Source organism: Bombina bombina, chromosome 1 (assembly GCF_027579735.1).
Source record: "Bombina bombina isolate aBomBom1 chromosome 1, aBomBom1.pri, whole genome shotgun sequence".
Lineage (NCBI taxonomy): Eukaryota > Metazoa > Chordata > Amphibia > Anura > Bombinatoridae > Bombina > Bombina bombina.
The window spans coordinates 530,533,046-530,559,834 of NC_069499.1; positions in this window are offsets into that span (position 1 = coordinate 530,533,046).

The following is a 26,789-nucleotide window of genomic DNA, read 5'->3' on the forward strand; positions in this document are numbered from 1 at the left end:
TACCAAAAACTACTTCAGAAGAAGAAAACACATCAAAATGGTAGAATTTAGTAAAAGTATGCAAAGAAGACCAAGTTGCTGCTTTGCAAATCTGATCAACCGAAGCTTCATTCCTAAATGCCCAGGAAGTAGAAACTGACCTAGTAGAATGAGCTGTAATCCTCTGAGGCGGAGTTTTACCCGACTCAACATAGGCATGATGAATTAAAGATTTCAACCAAGATGCCAAAGAAATGGCAGAAGCTTTCTGGCCTTTTCTAGAACCGGAAAAGATGACAAATAGACTAGAAGTCTTTCAGAAAGTCTTAGTAGCTTCAACATAATATTTCAAAGCTCTAACAACATCCAAAGAATGCAATGATTTCTCCTTAGAATTCTTAGGATTAGGGCATAATGAAGGAACTACAATTTCTCTACTAATGTTGTTGGAATTCACAACCTTAGGTAAAAATTCAAAAAAAGTTCGCAACACCGCCTTATCCTGATGAAAAATCAGAAAAGGAGACTCACAAGAAAGAGCAGACAATTCAGAGACTCTTCTGGCAGAAGAGATGGCCAAAAAGAACAAAACTTTCCAAGAAAGTAATTTAATGTCCAATGAATGCATAGGTTCAAACGGAGGAGCTTGAAGAGCCCCCAGAACCAAATTCAAACTCCAAGGAGGAGAAATTGACTTAATGACAGGTTTTATACGAACCAAGGCTTGTACAAAACAATGAATATCAGGAAGATTAGCAATCTTTCTGTGAAAAAGAACAGAAAGAGCAGAGATTTGACCTTTCAAGGAACTTGCTGACAAACCTTTATCTAAACCATCCTGAAGAAACTGTAAAATTCTCGGAATTCTAAAAGAATGCCAGGAAAAATGATGAGAAAGACACCAAGAAATATAAGTCTTCCAGACTCTATAATATATCTCTCTAGATACAGATTTACGAGCCTGTAACATAGTATTAATCACAGAGTCAGAGAAACCTCTTTGACCAAGAATCAAGCGTTCAATCTCCATACCTTTAAATTTAAGGATTTGAGATCCTGATGGAAAAAAGGACCTTGCGACAGAAGGTCTGGTCTTAACGGAAGAGTCCACGGTTGGCAAGAGGCCATCCGGACAAGATCCGCATACCAAAACCTGTGAGGCCATGCTGGAGCTACCAGCAGAACAAACGAGCATTCCTTCAGAATCTTGGAAATTACTCTTGGAAGAAGAACTAGAGGCGGAAAGATATAGGCAGGATGATACTTCCAAGGAAGTGATAATGCATCCACTGCCTCCGCCTGAGGATCCCGGGATCTGGACAGATACCTGGGAAGTTTCTTGTTTAGATGAGAAGCCATCAGATCTATTTCTGGAAGTTCCCACATTTGAACAATCTGAAGAAATACCTCTGGGTGAAGAGACCATTCGCCCGGATGCAACGTTTGGCGACTGAGATAATCCGCTTCCCAATTGTCTATTCCTGGAATATGAACCGCAGAGATTAGACAGGAGCTGGATTCCGCCCAAACCAGAATTCGAGATACTTCTTTCATAGCCAGAGGACTGTGAGTCCCTCCTTGATGATTGATGTATGCCACAGTTGTGACATTGTCTGTCTGAAAACAAATGAACGATTCTCTCTTCAGAACAGGCCAAGACTGAAGAGCTCTGAAAATTGCACGGAGTTCCAAAATATTGATCGGTAATCTCACCTCCTGAGATTCCCAAACCCCTTGTGCTGTCAGAGACCCCCACATAGCTCCCCAACCTGTAAGACTTGCATCTGTTGAAATTACAGTCCAGGTCGGAAGAACAAAAGAAGCCCCCTGAATTAAACGATGGTGATCCGTCCACCACGTCAGAGAGTGTCGTACAATCGGTTTTAAAGATATTAATTGAGATATCTTTGTGTAATCCCTGCACCATTGGTTCAGCATACAGAGCTGAAGAGGTCGCATGTGAAAACGAGCAAAGGGGATCGCGTCCGATGCAGCAGTCATAAGACCTAGAATTTCCATGCATAAGGCTACCGAAGGGAATGATTGTGACTAAAGGTTTCGACAAGCTGAAATCAATTTTAGACGTCTCTTGTCTGTTGAAGACAGAGTCATGGACACTGAATCTATCTGGAAACCCAAAAAGGTTACCCTTGTCTGAGGAATCAATGAACTTTTTAGTGAATTGATCCTCCAACCATGATTTTGAAGAAACAACAAAAGTCGATTCGTATGAAATTCTGCTAAATGTGAAGACTGAGCAAGTACCAAGATATCGTCCAAATAAGGAAATACCACAATACCCTGTTCTCTGATTACAGATAGAAGGGCACCGAGAACCTTTGTAAAAATTCTTGGAGCTGTAGCTAGGCCAAACGGCAGAGCCACAAACTGGTAATGCTTGTCTAGGAAAGAGAATCTCAGAAACTGATAGTGAGCTGGATGAATCAGAATATGCAGATATGCATCCTGTAAATCTATTGTAGACATATAATGCCCTTGCTGAACAAAAGGCAGGATAGTCCTTACAGTTACCATTTTGAAAGTCGGTATCCTTACATAACGATTCAATATTTTTAGATCCAGAACTGGTCTGAAGGAATTCTCCTTCTTTGGTACAATGAAGAGATTCGAATAAAACCCCAGCCCCTGTTCCAGAACTGGAACTGGCATAATTACTCCAGCCAACTCTAGATCTGAAACACATTTCAGAAATGCTTGAGCTTTCGCTGGGTTTTCTGGGACACGGGAAAGAAAAAATCTCTTTGCAGGAGGTCTTATCTTGAAACCAATTCTGTACCCTTCTGAAATAATGTTCTGAATCCAAAGATTGTGAACAAAATTGATCCAAATTTCTTTGAAAAAACGTAATCTGCCCCCTACCAGCTGAGCTGGAATGAGGGCCGCACCTTCATGTGGACTTAGAAGCTGGCTTTGCTTTTCTAGAAGGCTTGGATTTATTCCAGACTGGAGATGGTTTCCAAACTGAAACTGCTCCTGAGGATGAAGGATCAGGCTTTTGTTCTTTGTTGAAACGAAAGGAACGAAAACGATTATTAGCCCTGTTTTTACCCTTAGATTTTTTATCCTGTGGTAAAAAAGTTCCTTTCCCACCCGTAACAGTTGAGATAATAGAATCCAACTGAGAACCAAATAATTTATTACCCTGGAAAGAAAGGGAAAGTAGAGTCGATTTAGAAGACATATCAGCATTCCAAGTTTTAAGCCATAAAGCTCTTCTAGCTTAAATAGCTAGAGACATAAACCTGACATCAACTCTGATAATATCAAAAATGGCATCACAGATAAAATTATTAGCATGCTGAAGAAGAAGAATAATGTTATGAGAATCATGATCTGTTACTTGTTGCGCTAAAGTTTCCAACCAAAAAGTTGAAGCTGCAGCAACATCCGCCAAAGATATAGCAGGTCTAAGAAGATTACCTGAACACAAATAAGCTTTTCTTAGAAAGGATTCAATTTTCCTATCTAAAGGATCCTTAAAGGAAGTACCATCTGCCGTAGGAATAGTAGTACGTTTAGCAAGGGTAGAGATAGCCCCATCAACTTTAGGGATTTTGTCCCAAAACTCTAATCTGTCAGACGGCACAGGATATAATTGCTTAAAACGTTTAGAAGGAGTAAATGAATTACCCAAATTATTCCATTCCCTGGAAATTACTTCAGAAATAGCACCAGGAACAGGAAAAACTTCTGGAATAACTACAGGAGATTTAAAAACCTTATCTAAACGTTTAGATTTAGTATCAAGAGGACCAGAATCCTCAATTTCTAATGCAATTAGGACTTCTTTAAGTAAAGAACGAATAAATTCCATTTTAAATAAATATGAAGATTTATCAGCATCAACCTCTGAAACAGAATCCTCTGAACCAGAAGAATTATTAGAATCAGAATGATGATGTTCATTTAAAAATTCATCTGAATAAAGAGAAGTTTTAACAGACTTTTTATGTTTACTAGAAGGAGGAATAACAGACATAGCCTTCTTAATAGATTCAGAAACAAAATCTCTTATGTTATCAGGAACACTCTGAACATTAGATGTTGATGGAACTGCAACAGGTAATGGTATTTTACTAAAGGAAATATTTTCTGCATTAACAAGTTTGTCATGACATTTAATACAAACAACAGCTGGAGGAACAGCTACCAAAAGTTTACAGCAGATACACTTAGCTTTGGTAGTTCCAGCACCAGGCAGCGATTTTCCTGAAGTATCTTCTGACTCAGATGCAACATGAGACATCTTGCAATATGTAAGAGAAAAAACAACATATAAAGCAAAATTGATCAAATTCCTTAAATGACAGTTTCAGGAATGGGAAAAAATGCCAAAGAACAAGCTTCTAGCAACCAGAAGCAATGAAAAATGAGACTTAAATAATGTGGAGACAAAAGCGACCCCCATATTTTTTTAGCGCCAAATAAGACGCCCACATTATTTGGCGCCTAAATGCTTTTGGCGCCAAAAATGACGCCACATCCGGAACGCCGACATTTTTGGAGCAAAAGAACGTCAAAAAATGACGCAACTTCCCAAAACCCAAGGATAGAAAGCCCAGACATAGCATTGAAAGTATTAGCGATATTAGACCTGAAATGACCACTGTAAATATTTCTAAAGATGATATAGAAGAAATTTCTAAACAGGTAGCACTATCTCTATCACCTCAACTTGACCATATCAAAACAGAACTATTTACACTCTCAGTAGAAATGAAAAACTTTACATCTAGACTTACAGAAATTGAATCAAGAATTTCAGATACTGAAGACTCTGTGACCAAACAAAACCTCTCTATACAACAACACAATATAAAAATTTCAGAAATTACTGACAAAATAGAAGATTTAGAAAATAGATCACGTAGGAACAACTTAAAAATTGTAGTCCTTCCAGAAACCACCAACTTTCAGGATCTAATATACTTTGCCTCAGTGACTCTGCCACAAAGTCTAGAGATTGATACCAAACTGCATAATTTTATGGTTGAAAGAGCACACCGTGTAGGCTTTATTAGAAACACATCAGAAAATACTATTCAGAAACGAGCTATCCTAATTAAATACCTGAATTTTCAGGACAAAGTACTAATACTTAGAGCATTCAGAAAAATGAAAAATCTAGAGATTGACAATAACAGAATTTTAATCTTCCAAGATTACTCAGTCCAGACAGCAACAAAACGCAAAAGTATGGCTCCATTCTGTACAAACATGATAAACATGGGCTTAGCCGCACACTTAATTTATCCCGCTAAAATTAAGATTTATATGGATAATGAGACAACTACACTAGAAACAATTGCAGAGGCCAAGGCATTTTTGAATAAGTTCCAACCTAGGTAATTATTAAAAAATAAGGAAAATGCTCCTCTTCTTCTCTCCTTTCTTTTTCTTTTTTGTGCTTTTGGTTTATTGGTGTATGGACAGTTAATGGTATGGCAAGTTGGATAACTTTATTTTACCTTCATATAATAAACGAGATAACTAAGGTTAAGATTTGTATAAAAATGAAAGAATGGTCGAAAACAAGGACAGTACATTTTTCTTTAAATATTTTAAACACTTATGTTCTATTAAAGATAAAGGTTCGGGTTAGAGGGAGGGGCAAGGAGGTTAGAATTTTTTTGAATCCCCTTTTTTTTTTTTTTTTTTTTTTCTTCTTCTTCTTCTGGTTTGTTATCTTAAAATAAAGTATAAATGGCAACACTAAAACTAATTTCGTGGAATGTGGGAGGGGTCACTAACCCAATCAAAAGAAAGAGGATCCTGACATATCTTAGAAATAAAAGAGTGGATATTGCACTCCTACAAGAAACACATCTGACTGAAATAGAACATAATAAACTTAAAGTTAACTGGGTTAGTGAGGTTGTCTATACCCCATGTGCAACACGTAAAAGGGGGGTCGCAGTTTTAATCAGCAAAAACTTAGAATATCGAATTATAGGGCAAGAGATAGACCCAGGGGAACGATTTATTATTCTAAAAATTATTATAAATTCACGTATGTTCACGTTATGTAATGTCTATGGCCCAAATGTGCCAGATATAAAATTTTGGGAAAAATTAAAATTAAAATTACATGATTCTATAAATACGAATCTTATAGTTGCAGGAGACTTCAATATGGTTTTTAACAATATTGATAGATCACAGGCAACTGGAAATAAAACTAAACAGATCACAAAAAAATCCTCCAGGATTCTTAAAGTATTTGCTAGCGCACTAAACATCAAAGACATCTGGAGATTGCTATATCCTAATTGTAGAGATTTTACGTGTGAATCAAAAAAGTACCGGACATTTTCACGGATAGACTTTTTTCTGGGGTCAGACAAAATTATTAACTCAGATATAAAAGCACAAATAGATAACTTCACCATTTCAGACCATGCCCCGATATCATTAGAGACACGGTGGGAAACAGACAAATATGATCCAGTTAAGAGTTACGGCTTCCCACGTTATTTAGCAAACAATTTAGAATTTAGAAACCGACTCATTGCTATATGGCACGAATATGTTCAACAGAACAAAGACTATATACACAAGAAAGAGATCTTCTGGGAAACTGCTAAGGCAGTAGCCAGAGGAGAAATTAAAAAATTCACTATTAGGTTTAAAAAAAAGCTATATTTAAGAGAGACTGAAATTTCTAACTATCTAAAAAACAAATATAACGCATATATTGCATCTCATACACAGACTAATTGGCAAAGTTACATGAAGGCTAAGCAAGAATGGGAAGTTTTTCTATCACAAAAATTTGCTATCCAAGAACTGAAGAACAAAAGTAGATTTTACAGATTTGGAAATAAAATAGGGAAATTGTTAGCAAGATCTGTAAAAGATAGGAAACCGATGCATCACATTAAGTCACTAAATATTGATGGCAAAAAAATATTGAACCTTGACACAATCAAAGCAGAATTTTATAAATACTTTAGGGACCTATACTCAGTAGCGGATATTAATGTAAAAAATAAACAAGATTTTTGGGAAAAAATTAAATTACCTAAGCTCTCGGCGGAAGATTTAGAGAAACTCAATGCACCAATTAAAGAATTGGAAGTCCTAAACGCAATAAATAATTTGAAGTTGGACAAAGCCGCCGGACCTGACCTTCTACCAGCAGAATTTTATAAAATTCTCAAAAATGAAGTAATAGGTGTACTTACGGAACTATTTAATGACTATTTAATTAACTATAAGATTCCATCTCCTAACTTTGCAGTTTCAAAAATAATATTACTCCTAAAAAAAGGGAAAGATCCTGAATCAATAGACTCCTATCGTCCAATTTCACTATTAAACTCCGATTACAAACTATTTACTGCAATTTTGGCAGATAGACTGAAGTTAATTATGAGCCCGTTAATACACCAAGATCAGGTTGGCTTTATGTCTAAGAGAAACTTGTCAGCAAACATACGCAAAATTTTTCTATTAATAGACTTCTTAGCAGATGTTAAAAATAAAAGTGAACAAAACTCCGCCATTCTTGCAGTTGACGCCCATAAAGCATTTGACTCCATTATCTGGGACCATTTGTTCTGCTCTATGAAGAACTTTGGGTTCAAAGATCAGTTCCTTGAATGTATTCGTGCCTTATATTCCAATGCAACTTCTATTTTGATGGTTAATGGCTCAAACACTACATCCTTCCCTATTCTATCTGGAACACGACAGGGATGTCCAATTTCACCGCTTTTATTTAATTTAGCAATTGAACCCCTTGCAGTTACCTTAAGGGATAATTTAGGGGGGATTAAGATAGGCAAAATCCCTGTTAAACTTCTACTTTACGCAGATGACTTGATTTTACTTTTAAAGGATGCACAGATCGAAATTCCCAAAATTCTGGAAATTATAAAAAATTTTGGTTCTTTCTCAGGTTACACAATTAACATATCCAAATCAGAACTACTCTGGTTGAGTAAGCATCACCAAAATCAATACACACCCCCTTTTAAAGTAGCCCCGCAATACATCACATATTTAGGAATCCAGATCAGTGCCAATCCAGAAGAATGGTTTAGTTTAAATTACCCACCCCTATTTGCAAAAATCAGATTTGAGATGATGAAATGGGATAATCTTCCACTCTCAATTACCGCAAGAATCAATGTAGTTAAGATGATCGTCTTACCTAAAATATTATATTTAATGCAAAATATCCCTCTAATCATACCAAAAAAATATCTTAGCAAGTTAGACCAACTAATGAGACGATTTATATGGGGGAGGGGTGCGAATCGAATATCATTATATAAACTGTCACAACTAAGGCAATATGGTGGATTGGCACTACCCAATTTTGCTATTTACAATAGTGTAAGTCTTGCAAAAATTGCAATGGACTGGATTACGGGCGGGAACTATATTGCATTTACAGAAGCAGAACAAAATTTAGTATACCCTCTTTCACTAAATGCGCTTCTGCACTGTCCTAAAAAAGTAATTCCAAAAAGTATTAAAAATAAACAATCATTATATCATATTATAATTGCATGGCAAGACATACGACGCAGAGTAGATAGTGACCCTCATTTTTCAGATCTACTTCCTATTAGAGGTGACCCACGCTTTCCACCTGGTATTAGCAGTCAAGTATTTAGGAAATGGGCCACAGCAGGACTTATTTATTTAACACAACTTAGAGAACCTAATCTACAGAGTATATTACCATTTGAGACTCTTAAAGAGTCTTATAATGTACAGAATGTGGATTTTTTTGCATACCTTCAAGTGAGACATTGGTTCTTTAAAGCTATGGAAGATAATAAATTTCCATGGACCCACTCAGGAATGAAAATGGGGCTAGCATTATTTAAGGCAGGCAAACGTTCTATTAAATACTGGTATAATATGATTATTACTAAGACAGGGGAACTAAACATTGTACAGATCTGTTCAAAATGGCAAACAACGATTGTAGATCTAAAAAGGGAACAAGTAAAACAAAGTATAATTCTCTTGGACGAGGCCACACTCGCGGCAAGCTGGCGAGAAATGCATATAAAACTCTTACACAGAATATACTTTACGCCTGCTAAAATAAATAAATGGTCGACACAAGGTTTAAGGGTATGCCCACGTTGCTCTTTAGCCGATGCTGACTTAACCCATATGTTTTGGAGTTGCCCAAAAATTAATCAGTTTTGGAAACGGGTACAATTTTGGTTAAATAAGGTGACAGCTACAAATCACATATTAGAACTACAACACATAATTTTCCTACTAGACACATCAGACAGACTGGTAAACAGAGCTTTTTGTAATACGGTAATTCTGGGTGGAAGATATCTCATCCTTAAAAACTGGCACCAAAAAAAGTCACCGACTATAAATAATTTAACATTTTTATTACAAAGACAATATACAATAGAACAATTTGATAACGCAACTAACTCTGAACAGCAGCATAATAGATTTAATTCAAAATGGTTAGATTTTGTTAAACACTACAAAAACACTAATTTACAGAACCAGTTATTATCACCATTAGAGAATATAAGTTAAGACGCAAACCTCTTTTTTCCCCTTTTTTTCCCCCTTTTCCTTCCCCCTTTTGGGGTTTTTTTTTTTTTTTTTTTCTTTTTTTCTTTTTCTTCCCCCCTCCTCTGCCCCCCCTAGAGAAATTTAAAAGCTAAAAACTTTTCCTTGAAGCCGGTCAGGATTTTGATATTTAATTTGCAGGTGGCTCCACCTTTCTCAATAATTTAAAGGTTGAAATTATTTAAAATTTACACTGGACTACCCGAACTTATTATATATCACAGTAAAGACCTGTTTTTTTGTTTTTGTTTTTTTTCTTTGTTTTTTAAGGTTTATAATAATGAAGCTAGGGTAAATCCCGTGTTAATGACTAATGTGATAAAGGAAGAAAAGTGAAATATTTAATATCTGAAAAGGTTATGATTTTATTTTCATGTATATCTTATCTGTATCTCTGTTCCATGTTTTCTGGTTCCAAATGACATAAGTGTATCATTGATTATGTAATTTTTTGTCTTTGCCTTTTCTTTCTTATTTCTGTATATTCTTTTTTTTGACCTTTAATAACAATAAAAAAACATTATATAACATTCATAGTATCACCTGGTCAGATCACTCCAAAATCAGTTGCCGACTTAAATGGCCTACCTCTAGGCCCTGTAACGCTGGCTGGAGATTTGACGACTCTCTCCTTAGGGATCCCCTGATTTTTGTCCAGGTTCAGAAATCACTAACCGACTACTTCCAAAGAAATGATACCCCAGACATAGACATCCAACACATTTGGAATGCACACAAATGCGTACTCAGAGGTGAACTCATCGCTCTAAAAGCCGCCAAACACAAACAACAGAACAATTATCTTAACTCCCTCTTAGAGGACATTGCGAAACTACAAGATATCCATAAAAAACATCCAACTAGTACCTCACTACTAGATAGCATTACACATAAAAGAAGCCAGCTTACGCTTTTCTTGGGCGAAGAGGCTAAAAGAAAGGCCCTTTTCCTCAGAAAGATGTACTATGAAGGTGCCAATAAACAGGGGAGATTGCTTGCGCGCCAGCTAAAACATAAAACAAACAGACATTATGTAATGAAGGTCCGTGGTAATAACGGTACCTTACACTCTACTACTGCTGATATCACACAAGCATTCAAAGAATACTATGATAAACTATACAATATCAGAAATAACACTACTGACCCTAACCCTGAAGAAATATCAAACTATCTCTCCTCCTTAGCGTTGCCCAAACTTACCAAAGACCAGAGCGATGAATTAGATTTACCATTCTCTGACGAAGAGCTTCTTGACGCTATCTCATCTCTCCCCTCAGGGAAGGCCCCAGGCCCAGATGGTTTCGGTAACTCATACTATAAGCAATTCAAAGAAATCCTTTCCCCCTTCTTACTGAGATATTATCAAAGCATAGACCAAAATGAAGGGTTCTCCCCGACCTCACTCCAAGCTCACATTTCAGTACTTCTGAAACCCAACAAACCATCTGACCAAATAACAAACTACCGCCCAATCTCACTCATCAACACAGATATTAAGATCTTCGCGAAAATAATTGCAAACCGATTAAATAAATTCCTCCCCACTCTTATACATAATGATCAGGTGGGCTTTGTACCCGGCCGAGAGGCAAAAGATAACACAGTCCGAAACATTCACTTAATTTGGCACATTACCACTTCTAAAATCCCTTCAGTAATAGTATCAACAGATGCTGAAAAGGCCTTCGACCGGGTCAATTGGTCATTCTTGAAAGCCTCCCTAGAGACATTCGGCCTTAGCCCTACCACAATAAAGCGTATATTAGCACTGTACACATCACCCGGTGCCCGCATTGCAGTTAATGGCACGTTATCAAACCCCATAGAGATAAAGAACGGTACACGTCAGGGCTGCCCACTGTCTCCCTTACTTTTTGCGCTTTTCATAGAAACATTAGCCACGAAAATTAGAAACAACCATGAAATAACCGGAATTACAATTGGTCAGGAAACTTTTAAACTATCTCTATATGCTGATGACATCCTTCTCACCCTCACCAATCCAGAAAAATCTATACCCCAGTTAATGAAGGAATTCTCTATTTTTCAGAACCTAACGAACTTCTTGATAAACCAGAACAAATCTGAAATACTAAGTTTCAACTTACAAGATAGTTCAATTAACTCAATCAAAAACAACTGCCCTTATAAATGGTGCAAAGGGTCGATGAAATATTTAGGGGTATATCTACCCGACGACTTTGATAAGATATTCCAGGTAAATTACCTTCCAATCAAATCACTAATAATGAGAGACCTGTCTTCCTGGGGATCAAAAAAACTAACCTGGTGGGGACGCATTAACACGCTAAAGATGAATATCTTCCCTAGACTCCTCTATATAATGGAAGCGATCCCAATCATGTTGCCTACTAGATACCTCTCCCAGATACACAATCTATTTAGCTCATACGTGTGGCAAAGGAAAATACCTAGAATAAATAAGACCACTATGCTTTTGCCACGAGCTCATGGGGGTTTAGGGATGCCCAACCTGGAGGCTTACAGAAGCTCCATATTCCTACAGAGGATTCTGGATTGGAGGGTAGGTGAGACTCAGCGGAGGTGGGTGAGACTTGAACAATACTTAGGCCCAGACATACCACTGAATAACTTATGTTGGAGACCCGATTTTACTGAAAAAACCAGACTGATAACCAACCCAATCACAAAAGAAACTGTATCCCAATGGACTTCAACCTCACTGCACTACCCATACCTATCTTCCAGTCCGGGGCCATTGACCTCACTCCTACACAACACTGAATTCTCAATCTCAACACTACTTCATTCAGACACCATGAATCCGACACCCCGAGACCTTAATATCTACCAAGTAACCAACAATGAAACAATATGCCCACAAGAACAATTAATTGACAAAGGCTTTGACTGGGCGAAAAATTGGTATTCCTATAGAAGATTGCATAATTACATAAATACCCATAAACATAAAAGCAACATGGTTCGTCCACCAACTAATCTGGAGAAATTATTCCTTATGAGCTCCCCAATTAAACACACCCTCTCCATCTTATATAAACTTATCACTCAACCACCCCCAGGCAATCTTCCACACTCAGTAGAGATGTGGGAACGAGAATTAGGCACAATTATTCTCCCGCAGACTGCGACCAACATATTTACAAATACAAAAAAATCCTCTACTTCAGCCTCTATCATAGAAACGAATTACAAAATTTTGCATTGCTGGTATCTAACCCCTAGACGACTTCACCGTTCATACCCCAAAGTAAGCAATAGATGTTGGAGATGCGGACATGCAGGGAGCGGTATGGGACACATGTGGTGGTGGTGTTCGCGCTTAAACCATTACTGGTACGAAATTATTCATGAGATAGAGCAAATTCTAAAAATAACTATCCCACCAGATCCTCTGATCTGGCTCTTGAACAAATCTTTCAAATTACCCTCCAAACATCTCTTGCCCTTATTTCGCATATTTACCAACAGTGTCAAAATGCTGATAGCAAAATCCTGGAAACAAAAAGAGGTGCCTACAATAGCAAAGTGGAGGGACAAAGTCACTGAGTTGTTAGAACTAGAGGAATACTCTCTATATAAAAAGGGAAGTACGGAAAGCTTCATAATGCTTCAAGCAATATGGGATGAATATATTAAAAATACACATTCCCTTTAGCACAGCAACAAAAATACCGGCAAAACGAGGATATAGTTTGGCTGAAATATATTAAATTCTGGAAGATAACACCCACAGCTACAAATAATTTAACTCACCCTCTGAGACTGGACACACGTGTGAACGTAAATTGTTGTTAATTGAAATTTTTCAATTATACCCTGTTAATAATACACTTACCCATTTTTTTTTTTTTTTTTCTCTTTTTCTTTTTCTCTCCCCCCTCCTTAAGAAAATTCAGAGTCTGTATTTTTATGCATTATCTGTAAGATTTCTATAAGTTTCAATGTTTTTTTCTATGCCATGTCATTGATGTTGTTTATTTACAGTCTCTACTCAATAAAAAGAATTTAAATAAAAAAAACATTATATAAAAAAAAAAAATGACGCAACTTCCGGTGACACGTATGACGCCGGAAACAGAAAAGATTTTTTTGCGCCAAAAAAGTCTGCGCCAAGAATGACGCAATAAAATTAAGCATTTTCAGCCCCCGCGAGCCTAACAGCCCACAGGGAAAAAGTCAAATTTTTTAAGGTAAGAAAAAATGATTGATTCAAAGGCATTATCCCAAATATGAAACTGACTGTCTGAAAATAGTCAAGGCAAATAAATGTTTGAATACATATATTTAGAACTTTATAAAAAAAGCGCCCAACCATAGCTTAGAGTGTCACAGAAAATAAGACTTACTTACCCCAGGACACTCGTCTACATGTTGTAGAAAGCCAAACCAGTACTGAAACGAAAATCAGCAGAGGTAATGGTATATATATAAGAGTATATCGTCGATCTGAAAAGGGAGGTAAGAGATGAATCTCTACGACCGATAACAGAGAACCTATGAAATAGACCCCGTAGAAGGAGAGCATTGCATTCAAATAGGCAATACTCTCGTCACATCCCTCTGACATTCACTGCACGCTGAGAGGAAAACCGGGCTCCAACCTGTTGCGGAGCACATATCAACGTAGCCAAAGAAACCTTCCTCAGTAGAATAAACTTAAATATGCTGTAGGTCAGAACAAACTTAAATAAATCTTAAAAATTTTGAACAGACCTGGTAAGTTTACCTAAAGGCATAATAGCAGTCATAACCTTTTATGATATAAGCAACAACATGTGATGTTTGCAGATGAAATCAAGTACATGAACTGAATATATAAAAAACAGTAAATGTTATTGTACATGTAGAAACATTGCTAGCATAAAACAAGATAAATAAATGCCACATAATTGAGCTAAAGAAATAACAGCTTAAAAAAAAGAAAATAACACACTTAGCTTTGTAGAATTGTGTTCCAGGGCATCATAGTTTCTACAGTAACAGAGTCAGGATCAGAATGAGACATCTCGCAAAATGTAACAGAAACAGAAAAATAACATTAGGCAAAACATTCAATTTCCACAATGTAACAGTTTCAGTAGAGAAAAACAAAAGCAGGCATAATAGCTTTAAAAGTTCATGAAAACAGCGATCAATAGAGGGGGAGAGGGCAAAAGTAACTAACACCAGGAAATGACAACTTGCGTCATAACAAACACGATTTCGCGCCAAAACAACTAGCATCAACAAAGATGCAGGAAATTACAAAATTTGCACCATCTAAGGTGCAACTTCGCGTAAAAAATGATGCAATAAAAAACAGCATTTTGCGCCCTCGCGAGCCTAGATTTGAAAAAGACTGAACCCGAGGTAAGAAAAAAAGTTTAAATAAACTTCCTAAACATGATTCCTATACTGAAACTGTTTTGACTGCAAAGGGAAATACACATAGACCTGACTCATGGCAAATATAAGTAAAATACATATATTTTAAACTTTATATTAATACATAAAGCGCCCAACCATAGCTGAGAGTGTCTTAAATAATGATACATACTTACCGAAAAAAACACCCATCCACATATAGTGAAACCAGTACTGAAAACTATCAGCAGAGGTAATGGTATAGAAGAGTATATCGTCAATCTGAAAATGGAGGTAGGAGATGAATCCCTACAACCAATAACACAGAACCCTTGAAAAGATTTCCCGCAAGGGAAACCATAAAATCAATAGGCGATACTCTGTTCACATCCCTCTGACAAACACTGTACTCAGAGGAATTGGGCTTCAGAATGCTTAGAAGTGCTTATAGAAGAAATGATAAAAATCAAGCACAAACTTACTTCACCACCTCCATAGGAGGCAAAGTTTGTAAAACTGATTTGTGGGTGTGGTGAGGGGTGTATTTATAGGCATTTGAGGTTTGGGAAACTTTGCCCCTCCTGGTAGGAATGTATATCCCATACGTCACTAGCTCATGGACTCTTGCTAATTACATGAAAGAAATTAGACTGTTTGGCCTTTGATTTGGCCCTGTCCTGAGGAAGGGTATGACCCTTGTCTCCAGTAATGTCAGCAATAATTTCCTTCAAGCCAGGCCCGAATAAGGTCTGCCCCTTGAAAGGAATGTTGAGTAATTTAGACTTTGAAGTCACGTCAGCTGACCAGGATTTAAGCCATAGCGCCCTACGCGCCTGGATGGCGAATCCGGAATTCTTAGCCGTTAGTTTAGTCAAATGAACAATGGCATCAGAAACAAATGAGTTAGCTAGCTTAAGCGTTCTAAGCTTGTCAATAATTTTATTAAATGGAGCTGTCTGGATGGTCTCTTCCAGGGCCTCAAACCAGAATGCCGCCGCAGCAGTGACAGGCGCAATGCATGCAAGGGGCTGTAAAATAAAACCTTGTTGAATAAACATTTTCTTAAGGTAACCCTCCAATTTTTTTTTATTTTTTTTTTAAACATTTTTATTGAGGCAAATAATAAAATAGTACAGAGCATAGTAACCACAGATATAAGCCCTTAACCCGTAAGGGCAATTGTCAAAAGTATACAACACTGCCAATAGAGTAAGCAGGACAACCCATATTTTGAATCATTAATGGAAATTTACATTTCAAAAACAATAGGTGTTATAGAACCAATAATCAAAGATAATATATAAAATTGCAATGCTTCCTGTGTGGTTAACGAACAAAAATACTGACCTCATGTTTTTTTAGATTAACAGCATATAGGGCCCTTTTTGGGTCCTCCAAACTATAACCATGTACATATATTATAGAAAAGATTATCAACCATAACTATAATGAAGGACTCTTATGTTGTTTATAGGGGGTAATCGATGGGATCTGTGTCCCTTAGCTTAAGAAATAAGCTCCAAAAGGGGAGGGCGGAGCCTAGTAATATATAAACAAACCAAGAACAAAAAGTAGTAGATAGTAAAGTTGGACCTGGACCAGTACTAAGAGTACATATATGGCTGGGCGAATGTCATCCAAGATCTATACTTCATCTATAGTAGCATTGAAATCTCCCCCAAGCAGGAGAGTCTGACCTTAGATAGATTCCTTAGCTCAGTACTAGATAAAAGGCAGGCATGTAAACGCTTAGAGGATAAGCTCCCTTGGGAGGGGCAGGCGGGGTCTATTAACACAAAACAAAAGAGAAATTAGACTTGGACATGAACCAGTTCTGGGGGGATGAACGCTAAGAAATGCCCAATTATGATCATTATTATTAATTTCACTAACAACAGCAATATCTATTAATTTGTGACTATTTCTGTCATTTCACAATGCTATAAAACTGCACAGCTTTCTCCGAACTTAACATATAGGACCTGTCAACAGCAAAAAGGCTTATAAGGGATCCGCTGCCCCGGCCGCTGGCAGCATCATAGTTAACCACACAAAATCATCCTTGCTGTAATGTTATTATGTAGACAGGTTAAGTCTGGGGTTTCTATCTGGTAGTATAGAGAAACAATAACCTATGCAGATGCTCTATATCTGGAGTACATGACGTAGCATATCATGAAACCTTATATCATTACCAAGTCTACAATAGAATAAACATAAGCTAGCACACTGCCGCTAGGGAGCAAACTATAAGCATATCTAGGGAAGCACTGCGGTGTCTGATCACAAGTATTATATTGGGGCTATCGAAATAATAATAGTTTTGGCAGCATGGAAAATATCTATATAACCACTACCTTAGACAGATAGAGTAATATATCATATAAAACAATCCTATATAAGCAGAAGGAAACCTGTTGGAATGCGTTATATTAAGACTAACATTCAATCTATAGATCCTACAATAGGGGGCCAATTGTACTTTAGCACCAATTTAGTAATCGCCCTTAGTGCTGAAATAACATGTGTACATATTTAAAACGTATATGCTAAACTGTGGACAGGTATACTCAAAAAAAAAAAAAAAAAAAAAAAAAAAAAGAGATTTTCACTTATTACTTGAATGAAAACGTTAAACTACTGTTAAGAGTAAACTTTAACCTAAGAGTGGGTTATACATATATATCTTGCGGATTGGGCTACAGTAGATAACAGAAGCAACATGACTCATCATAAATACAATAATTGTCCCATGTGTCGTACAGAGTCTAAGGATTTCGGCATTATTGTTATCTTAGAAAGTTCCAGGTGAAACGACTATGATGTGCAGCGGGAAAATAGATGAATATGTTACCATCTAATGGTAGGGGTCCCTAGGGCAGACCAGTAGTAATGGACATCCTCTAGCCCACCCCAGTACTGAAAAACATATGTCCCAGATAAATCCTGTAGGGTGATGTCAATTCTCGGGGGTGTAATCTAGCAGCGTCTTGTAGGAGTCTGTCTAAAGAAGTATATATGTGGAGTTGGATGTGTAACAAGGTGATTTGATCAATAGCTGTTACCTTCGTTGAAGTACACCAATTGTCTATTGGGATTGGGTCCTCTATGTAATAAGACCTATCTGCCAACACATCTTTAACTCTACTGGGTATTGTATTTCCCCGTTTATGTTTCTGCCAATCTGCAGCTGGCCTACAAGTGTCCGGTGCTATCATCGCATCATCGGGAGTATCTGCCGAAACAGCTTCAACTGTGATGGACATCACATATCCCATGTCCCATTTCTGCTGATATTCCACTGATGTGTCAGGAACCAGAGTTTTCACCTCCTCGGCAACACATTCTCCTACCGCACCTTCAGGAGTTTCCATGATCTCCCAATTGCCCCGATCTATTGCGGTCCCGTAGTTTCCTGCACATCCAGGGCCCCTCTGAGCAGTAATACATCTGCAGCGTACCTCCTCTGAAATGACTCTAATCAGTTGTAATTCAACTAGTTGGAGAGCCCGTTCTAGGGATTGTAGCACTGTATTGTTCCATATAGCAGTAGCCGCCATGTTGCCTGCAGGATCAAATAGTGTCTTGTGTGTTAATGGGGCTAGAATGCAGTCAGCTTAGCCCGGTAGTAAACTGAAGTCCGATATTAACATGGGTACTTATCTCTCTATGTTATAGATCCGGTGTGGCTACGGATCGCTTCAAAAGTTAAAATGTGTTTGCCAAGTAGCTAGGCAAAATGGCGTCTGTTGATCTGAATGCCGCCTCCGATCCTTTTCATTATTGTACTCGTAGAGGTCTTCCGTGGCTCTATCAGCTCCAAGCCCAGTAGCAGAGAGTCTAGAGACCCAAAGCTCCCTTTTTATCCCAGATTCAAGCACTGTTCTGGTCTAAATATAAGTTTTATAATCAAGTTGTGCAGAGAGCTGCAGACCAGCACGTCTGCCTCTGCTGCTAGTTAGCTCCGCCCCCCAACCATCCAATTTTTTATCCATTGGATCTGAAAAAGCACAACTGTCCTCAACCGGGATAGTGGTACGCTTTGCTAAAGTAGAAACTGCTCCCTCCACCTTAGGGACCGTCTGCCATAATTCCCGTGTAGTGGCGTCTATTGGAAACATTTTTCTAAATATAGGAGGTGGGGAAAAGGGCACACCGGGTCTATCCCACTCCTTGCTAATAATTTCTGTAAGCCTTTTAGGTATAGGAAAAACGTCAGTACACACCGGCACCGCATAGTATCTATCCAGCCTACACAATTTCTCTGGAATTGCAACTGTGTTACAGTCATTCAGAGCAGCTAATACCTCCCCAAGCAATACACGGAGGTTCTCAAGCTTAAATTTAAAATTAGAAATCTCTGAATCAGGTTTCCCCGAGTCAGAGATGTCACCCACAGACTGAAGCTCTCCGTCCTCATGTTCTGCATATTGTGACGCAGTATCAGACATGGCTCTAACAGCATTTGCGCGCTCTGTATCTCTCCTAACCCCAGAGCTATCACGCTTGCCTCTTAATTCAGGCAATCTAGATAATACCTCTGACAGGGTATTATTCATGATTGCAGCCATGTCCTGCAAGGTAATCGCTATGGGCGTCCCTGATGTAATTGGCGCCATATTAGCGTGCGTCCCCTGAGCAGGAGGCGAAGGGTCTGACACGTGGGGAGAGTTAGTCGGCATAACTTCCCCCTCGACAGAACCCTCTGGTGATAATTCTTTTATAGATAAAGACTGATCTTTACTGTTTAAGGTGAAATCAATACATTTAGTACACATTCTCCTATGGGGCTCCACCATGGCTTTCAAACATAATGAACAAGTAGGTTCCTCTGTATCAGACATGTTTAAACAGACTAGCAATGAGACTAGCAAGCTTGGAAAACACTTTAAAACAAGTTTACAAGCAATATAAAAAACGTTACTGCGCCTTTAAGAAACACAAATTTTCCCAAATTTTGAAATAACAGTGAAAAAATGCAGTTACACTAACAAAATTTTTACAGTGTATGTAATAAGTTAGCAGAGCATTGCACCCACTTGCAAATGGATGATTAACCCCTTAATACCAAAAACGGAATAACAAATGACAAAAACGTTTTTTTAAAACAGTCACAACTGCCACAGCTCTACTGTGGCTTTTTACCTCCCTCAATACGACTTTTGAAGCCTTTTGAGCCCTTCAGAGAAGTCCTGGTCATGCAGGAAGAAGCTGGATGTCTGTATCTGTAATTTTTGCTGTGCAAAAATACACTAAAATAGGCCCCTCCCACTCATATTACAACAGTGGGAAGCCTCAGGGAACTGTTTCTAGGCAAAATTCAAGCCAGCCATGTGGAAAAAACTAGGCCCCAATAAGTTTTATCACCAAACATATGTAAAAAACGATTAAACATGCCAGCAAACGTTTTAAAATACACTTTTATAAGAGTATGTATCTCTATTAATAATCCTGATACCAGTCGCTATCACTGCATTTAAGGCTTTACTTACATTACTTCGGTATCAGCAGCATTTTCTAGCAAATTCCATCCCTAGAAAAATATTTTAACTGCACATACCTTATTACAGGAAAACCTGCACGCTATTCCCCCTCTGAAGTTACCTCACTCCTCAGAATATGTGAGAACAGCAAAGGATCTTAGTTACTTCTGCTAAGATCATAGAAAACGCAGGCAGATTCTTCTTCTAAATACTGCCTGAGATAAACAGTACACTCCGGTACCATTTAAAAATAACAAACTTTTGATTGAAGAAATAAACTAAGTATAAAACACCACAGTCCTCTTATGACCTCCATCTTAGTTGAGAGTTGCAAGAGAATGACTGGGTATGGCAGTGAGGGGAGGAGCTATATAGCAGCTCTGCTGTGGGTGATCCTCTTGCAACTTCCTGTTGGGAAGGAGAATATCCCACAAGTAATGGATGATCCGTGGACTGGATACACTTAACAAGAGAAATAAAGCACAAACTTACTTCACCACTTCCATAGGAGGCAAAGTTTGTAAAACTGAATTGTGGGTGAGGTGGGAGGTGTATTTATAGGCATTTTGAGGTTTGGGAAACTTTGCCCCTCCTCCTAGGATTGTATATCCCATACGTCACTAGCTCATGGGCTGTTGCCAATTACATGAAAGAAAACTTCAGGAGCATCCTCAGAAGTTTTAAAAAAAAGAAATCAAACGTTGGCTATTCTTGTTATCAAGAGGACATGATTCCTCAATACCCAAAAATAGTGGAGATAATAGTAATCAAACAAATTATTATCCTAACAAGATAGAGATAATAAAATATATTTGAAATAATAAATATAGTAAACATGATTAAATACATCTTAAGTAAATAAACAGAGTTATATACTTAAGAATCTGAAACTGATTATGCTAACTGTTCAACAAAGGTTGAGAAAACAGTAAAGTCAGACACAGATAAAGCTGAGCTAAAAATATAAACAGTACGTGAATATGCTCTACTAAGGTCATATTCAAATTCTAAAGAATCCTGAAAACAAGTACCAATTTCCTTAGAAATAGTAGTACAGTCCCAAGAGGGAATCAGAATAACCATTCTCTAGAATATAATACAGATAGTATATTGAATAGGAAAAAACCTCAAAAGCAAAAATGTTAAAATCCAGATTTGAAAAGGATTATTAACATAGTTAATAGGTGGGCTAGACTCATAAAAGCTATAAATAGAAAAATGTACTTAAAGAACAAAAAAAATGTTCAAATGAAAAATAAGGAGAATTTTAACCCCTTAATGACCGCAGCACTTTTCCATTTTCTGTCCGTTTGGGACCAAGGCTATTTTTACATTTCTGCAGTGTTTGTGTTTAGCTGTAATTCTCCTCTTACTCATTTACTGTACCCACACATATTATATACCGTTTTTCTCGCCATTAAGTGGACTTTCTAAGGATACCATTATTTTCATCATATCTTATAATTAACTATAAAAAAAATATATATAATATGAGAAAAAAATGGAAAAAAACACACTTTTTCTAACTTTGACCCCCAAAATCTGTTACACATCTTCCACCACCAAAAAACACCCATGCTAAATAGTTTCTAAATTTTGTCCTGAGTTTAGAAATACCCAATGTTAACATGTTCTTTGCTTTTTTTGCAAGTTATAGGGCCATAAATACAAGTAGCAGTTTGCTATTTCCTAACCCCTTTTTTTAAAAATTAGCGCTAGTTACATTGGAACACTGATATCTTTCAGGAATCCCTGAATATCCCTTGACATGTATATATTTTTTTTTAGAAGACACCCCAAAGTATTGATCTAGGCCCATTTTGGTATATTTCATGCCACCATTTCACCGCCAAATGCAATCAAATAAAAAAAATGTTCACTTTTTCACAATTTTGTTCACAAACTTTAGGTTTCTCACTGAAATTATTTACAAACAACTTGTGCAATTATGGCATAAATGGTTGTAAATTCTTCTCTGGGATCCCCTTTGTTCAGAAATAGCAGACATGTATGGCTTTTGTTGTTGCTTTTTGGTAATTAGAAGGGCGCTAAATGCCACTGCGCACCACACGTGTATTATGCCCAGCAGTGAAGGGGTTAATTAGGGAGCATGTAGGGAGCTTCTAGGGTTAATTTTAGCTTTAATTTAGTGTAGTAGACAACCCAAAGTATTGATCTAGGCCCATTTTGGTATATTTCATACCACCATTTCACCGCCAGATGCGATCAAATTAAAAAAAACGTAATATTTTTCACAATTTTAGGTTTCTCACTGAAATCATTTACAAGCAGCTTGTGCAATTATGGCACAAATGGCTGTAAATGCTTCTCTGGGATCCCCTTTGTTCAGAAATAGCAGACATATATGTCTTTGGCATTGCTTTTTGGTAATTAGAAGGCCGCTAAATGCCGCTGCGCATCACACGTGTATTATGGCTAGCAGTGAAGGGGTTAATTAGGTAGCTTGTAGGGAGCTTGCAGGGTTAATTTTAGCTTTAGTGTAGAGATCAGCCTCCCATCTGACACATCACACCCCCTGATCCCTCCCAAACAGCTCCCTTCCCTCCCCCACCCCACAATTGTCCCCGCCATCTTAAGTACTGGCAGAAAGTCTGCCAGTACAAAAATAAAGGGAATCTTTGTTGTTGTTTTTTTTAAATTGTATAGCATATTTACATATGCTGCTGTGTAGTATCCCCCTTATCCCCCAACCTCCCTGATACCCCCCAAACACCTCTCTAAACGTCCCCCTCTGACTTTTTGGGGGCCATCTTGGGTACTGGCAGCTATCTGCCAGTACCCAGTTTGCAGAAAAAATGTTTTCTGGGGGTTTTTTTCACAGTTTTTTTTCTGTAGTGTAGCTTCCCTCCCACATACTAACCCAACACCCCCTGATTTAGCTTTTTTTTTTAAAAAATTTCAGCGGTATAAACTTGATTACCTATCCTATTACCAATAATATTTTCTGTAGTGCAGCGTTCCCACGCCCCCGGACATCCCCGCCCACGATCCCGCCCCCCTGCACATCTCCAGGGCCATCGATGGCCGCCACCCGCCTCCCGGTACTGCTCCCACCCACCAACGAAGGAAGCCACCGGATCTCCGGTGCAGAGAGGGCCACAGAGTGGCTCTCTCTGCATCGGATGGCCATACATTGTTATTGCAGGATGCCTCCATATTGAGGCATCACTGCAATAACCGGAAAGCAGCTGGAAGCGAGCAGGATCGCTTCCAGCTGCTTTCCACACCGAGGACGTGCAGGGTACGTTCTCAGGCATTAACTGCCTTTTTTTTGAGGACGTACCCTGCACGTCCTCGGTCGTTAAGGGGTTAACAAACTGTCAGATAAAGGATCCTTTGAGCCAAAGAAACCTTCCTCAGTAGAATAAACTTAAATATGCTGTAGGTCAGAACAAACTTAAATAAATCTTAAAAATTTTGAACAGACCTGGTAAGTTTACCTAAAGGCATAATAGCAGTCATAACCTTTTATGATATAAGCAACAACATGTGATGTTTGCAGATGAAATCAAGTACATGAACTGAATATATAAAAAACAGTAAATGTTATTGTACATGTAGAAACATTGCTAGCATAAAACAAGATAAATAAATGCCACATAATTGAGCTAAAGAAATAACAGCTTAAAAAAAAGAAAATAACACACTTAGCTTTGTAGAATTGTGTTCCAGGGCATCATAGTTTCTACAGTAACAGAGTCAGGATCAGAATGAGACATCTCGCAAAATGTAACAGAAACAGAAAAATAACATTAGGCAAAACATTCAATTTCCACAATGTAACAGTTTCAGTAGAGAAAAACAAAAGCAGGCATAATAGCTTTAAAAGTTCATGAAAACAGCGAGCAATAGAGGGGGAGAGGGCAAAAGTAACTAACACCAGGAAATGACAACTTGCGTCATAACAAACACGATTTCGCGCCAAAACAACTAGCATCAACAAAGATGCAGGAAATTACAAAATTTGCACCATCTAAGGTGCAACTTCGCGTCAAAAATGATGCAATAAAAAACAGCATTTTGCGCCCTCGCGAGCCTAGATTTGAAAAAGACTGAACCCGAGGTAAGAAAAAAAGTTTAAATAAACTTCCTAAACATGATTCCTATACTGAAACTGTTTTGACTGCAAAGGGAAATACACATAGACCTGACTCATGGCAAATATAAGTAAAATACATATATTTTAAACTTTATATTAATACATAAAGCGCCCAACCATAGCTGAGAGTGTCTTAAATAATGATACATACTTACCGAAAAAAACACCCATCCACATATAGTGAAACCAGTACTGAAAACTATCAGCAGAGGTAATGGTATAGAAGAGTATATCGTCAATCTGAAAATGGAGGTAGGAGATGAATCCCTACAACCAATAACACAGAACCCTTGAAAAGATTTCCCGCAAGGGAAACCATAAAATCAATAGGCGATACTCTGTTCACATCCCTCTGACAAACACTGTACTCAGAGGAATTGGGCTTCAGAATGCTTAGAAGTGCTTATAGAAGAAATGATAAAAATCAAGCACAAACTTACTTCACCACCTCCATAGGAGGCAAAGTTTGTAAAACTGACATGTGGGTGTGGTGAGGGATGTATTTATAGGCATTTTGTAGTTTGGGAAACTTTGCCCCTCCTGTTAGGATTGTACATCCCATACGTCACTAGCTCATGGACTCTTGCCAATTAGATGAAAGAAAACATATTCATAAAAGCAGACTCCTGCTCCATGTCCGACATAAACCTAAAAACAGTTTGATTAAAACAAAAATAAAAAACATAATTTATGTAAGAACTTACCTGATAAATTCATTTCTTTCATATTGGCAAGAGTCCATGAGCTAGTGACGTATGGGATATACAATCCTACCAGGAGGGGCAGTTTCCCAAACCTCAAAATGCCTATAAATACACTCCTCACCACACCCACAATTCAGTTTAATGAATAGCCAAGTAGTGGGGTGATAAAGAAAGGAGTAAAAAAGCATCAACAAAGGAACTTGGAAATAATTGTGCTTTATACAAAAAATCATAACCACCATAAAAAGGATGGGTCTCATGGACTCTTGCCAATATGAAAGAAATTAATTTATCAGGTAAGTTCTTACATACATTATGTTTTCTTTCATGTAATTGGCAAGAGTACATGAGCTAGTGACATATGGGATAGTAATACCCAAGATGTGGAACTCCACAGAAGAGTCACTAGAAAGGGAGGGATAAAATAATAACAGCCATTTTCCGCTGAAAAAAACAGAATTTATGTTTACCTGATAAATTTCTTTCTCCTACGGTGTGTCCGGTCCATGGCTTCATCCTTACTTGTTGGATATTCTCATTCCCTACAGGAAGTGGCAAAGAGAGCACAACAGCAGAGCTGTCCATATAGCTCCCCCTCTAGCTCCGCCCCCCAGTCATTCGACCGATGGTCAGGAGAAAAAGGAGAACCATAGGGTGCAGTGGTGACTGTAGTGTACAAAAACAAAAATTTTAAACCTGACTAAAAGCCAGGGCCGGCCGTGGACCGGACACACCGTAGGAGAAAGAAATTTATCAGGTAAACATAAATTCTGTTTTCTCCTACATTGGTGTGTCCGGTCCACGGCTTCATCCTTACTTGTGGGAACCAATACCAAAGCTTTAGGACACGGATGAAGGGAGGGTGCAAGTCAGGTAACCTAAACGGAAGGCACCACTGCTTGTAAAACCTTTCTCCCAAAAATAGCCTCCGAAGAAGCATAAGTATCGAATTTGTAAAATTTGGCAAAAGTATGCAGAGAAGACCATGTCGCTGCCTTACAGATCTGTTCAACAGAAGCCTCATTCTTGAGGGCCCATGTGGAAGCCACAGCTCTAGTAGAATGAGCAGTAATTCATTCAGGAGGCTGCCATCCGGCAGTCTCATAAGCCAATCGGATTATGCTTTTTAACCAGAAGGAAAGAGAGGTAGCAGTAGCTTTCTGACCTTTCCTCTTACCAGAATAGACGACAAACAATGAAGATGTCTGTCTGAAATCCTTTGTTGCTTCTAGATAGAATTTTAAAGCACGAACCACATCTAGATTGTGTAACAAACGTTCCTTTTTAGAAACTGGATTAGGACACAGAGAAGGAACAACTATTTCCTGGTTAATATTCCTATTGGAAACCACCTTTGGAAGAAAACCAGGTTTGGTACGTAAAACGACCTTATCTGTATGGAACACCAGATAGGGTGAATTACACTGCAAAGCAGACAATTCAGAAACTCTTCTAGCAGAAGAAATAGCAACCAAAAACAAAACTTTCCAAGATAGTAACTTAATATCTATGGAATGTAAAGGTTCAAACGGAACCCCTTGAAAAACTGAAATAACTAAATTTAGA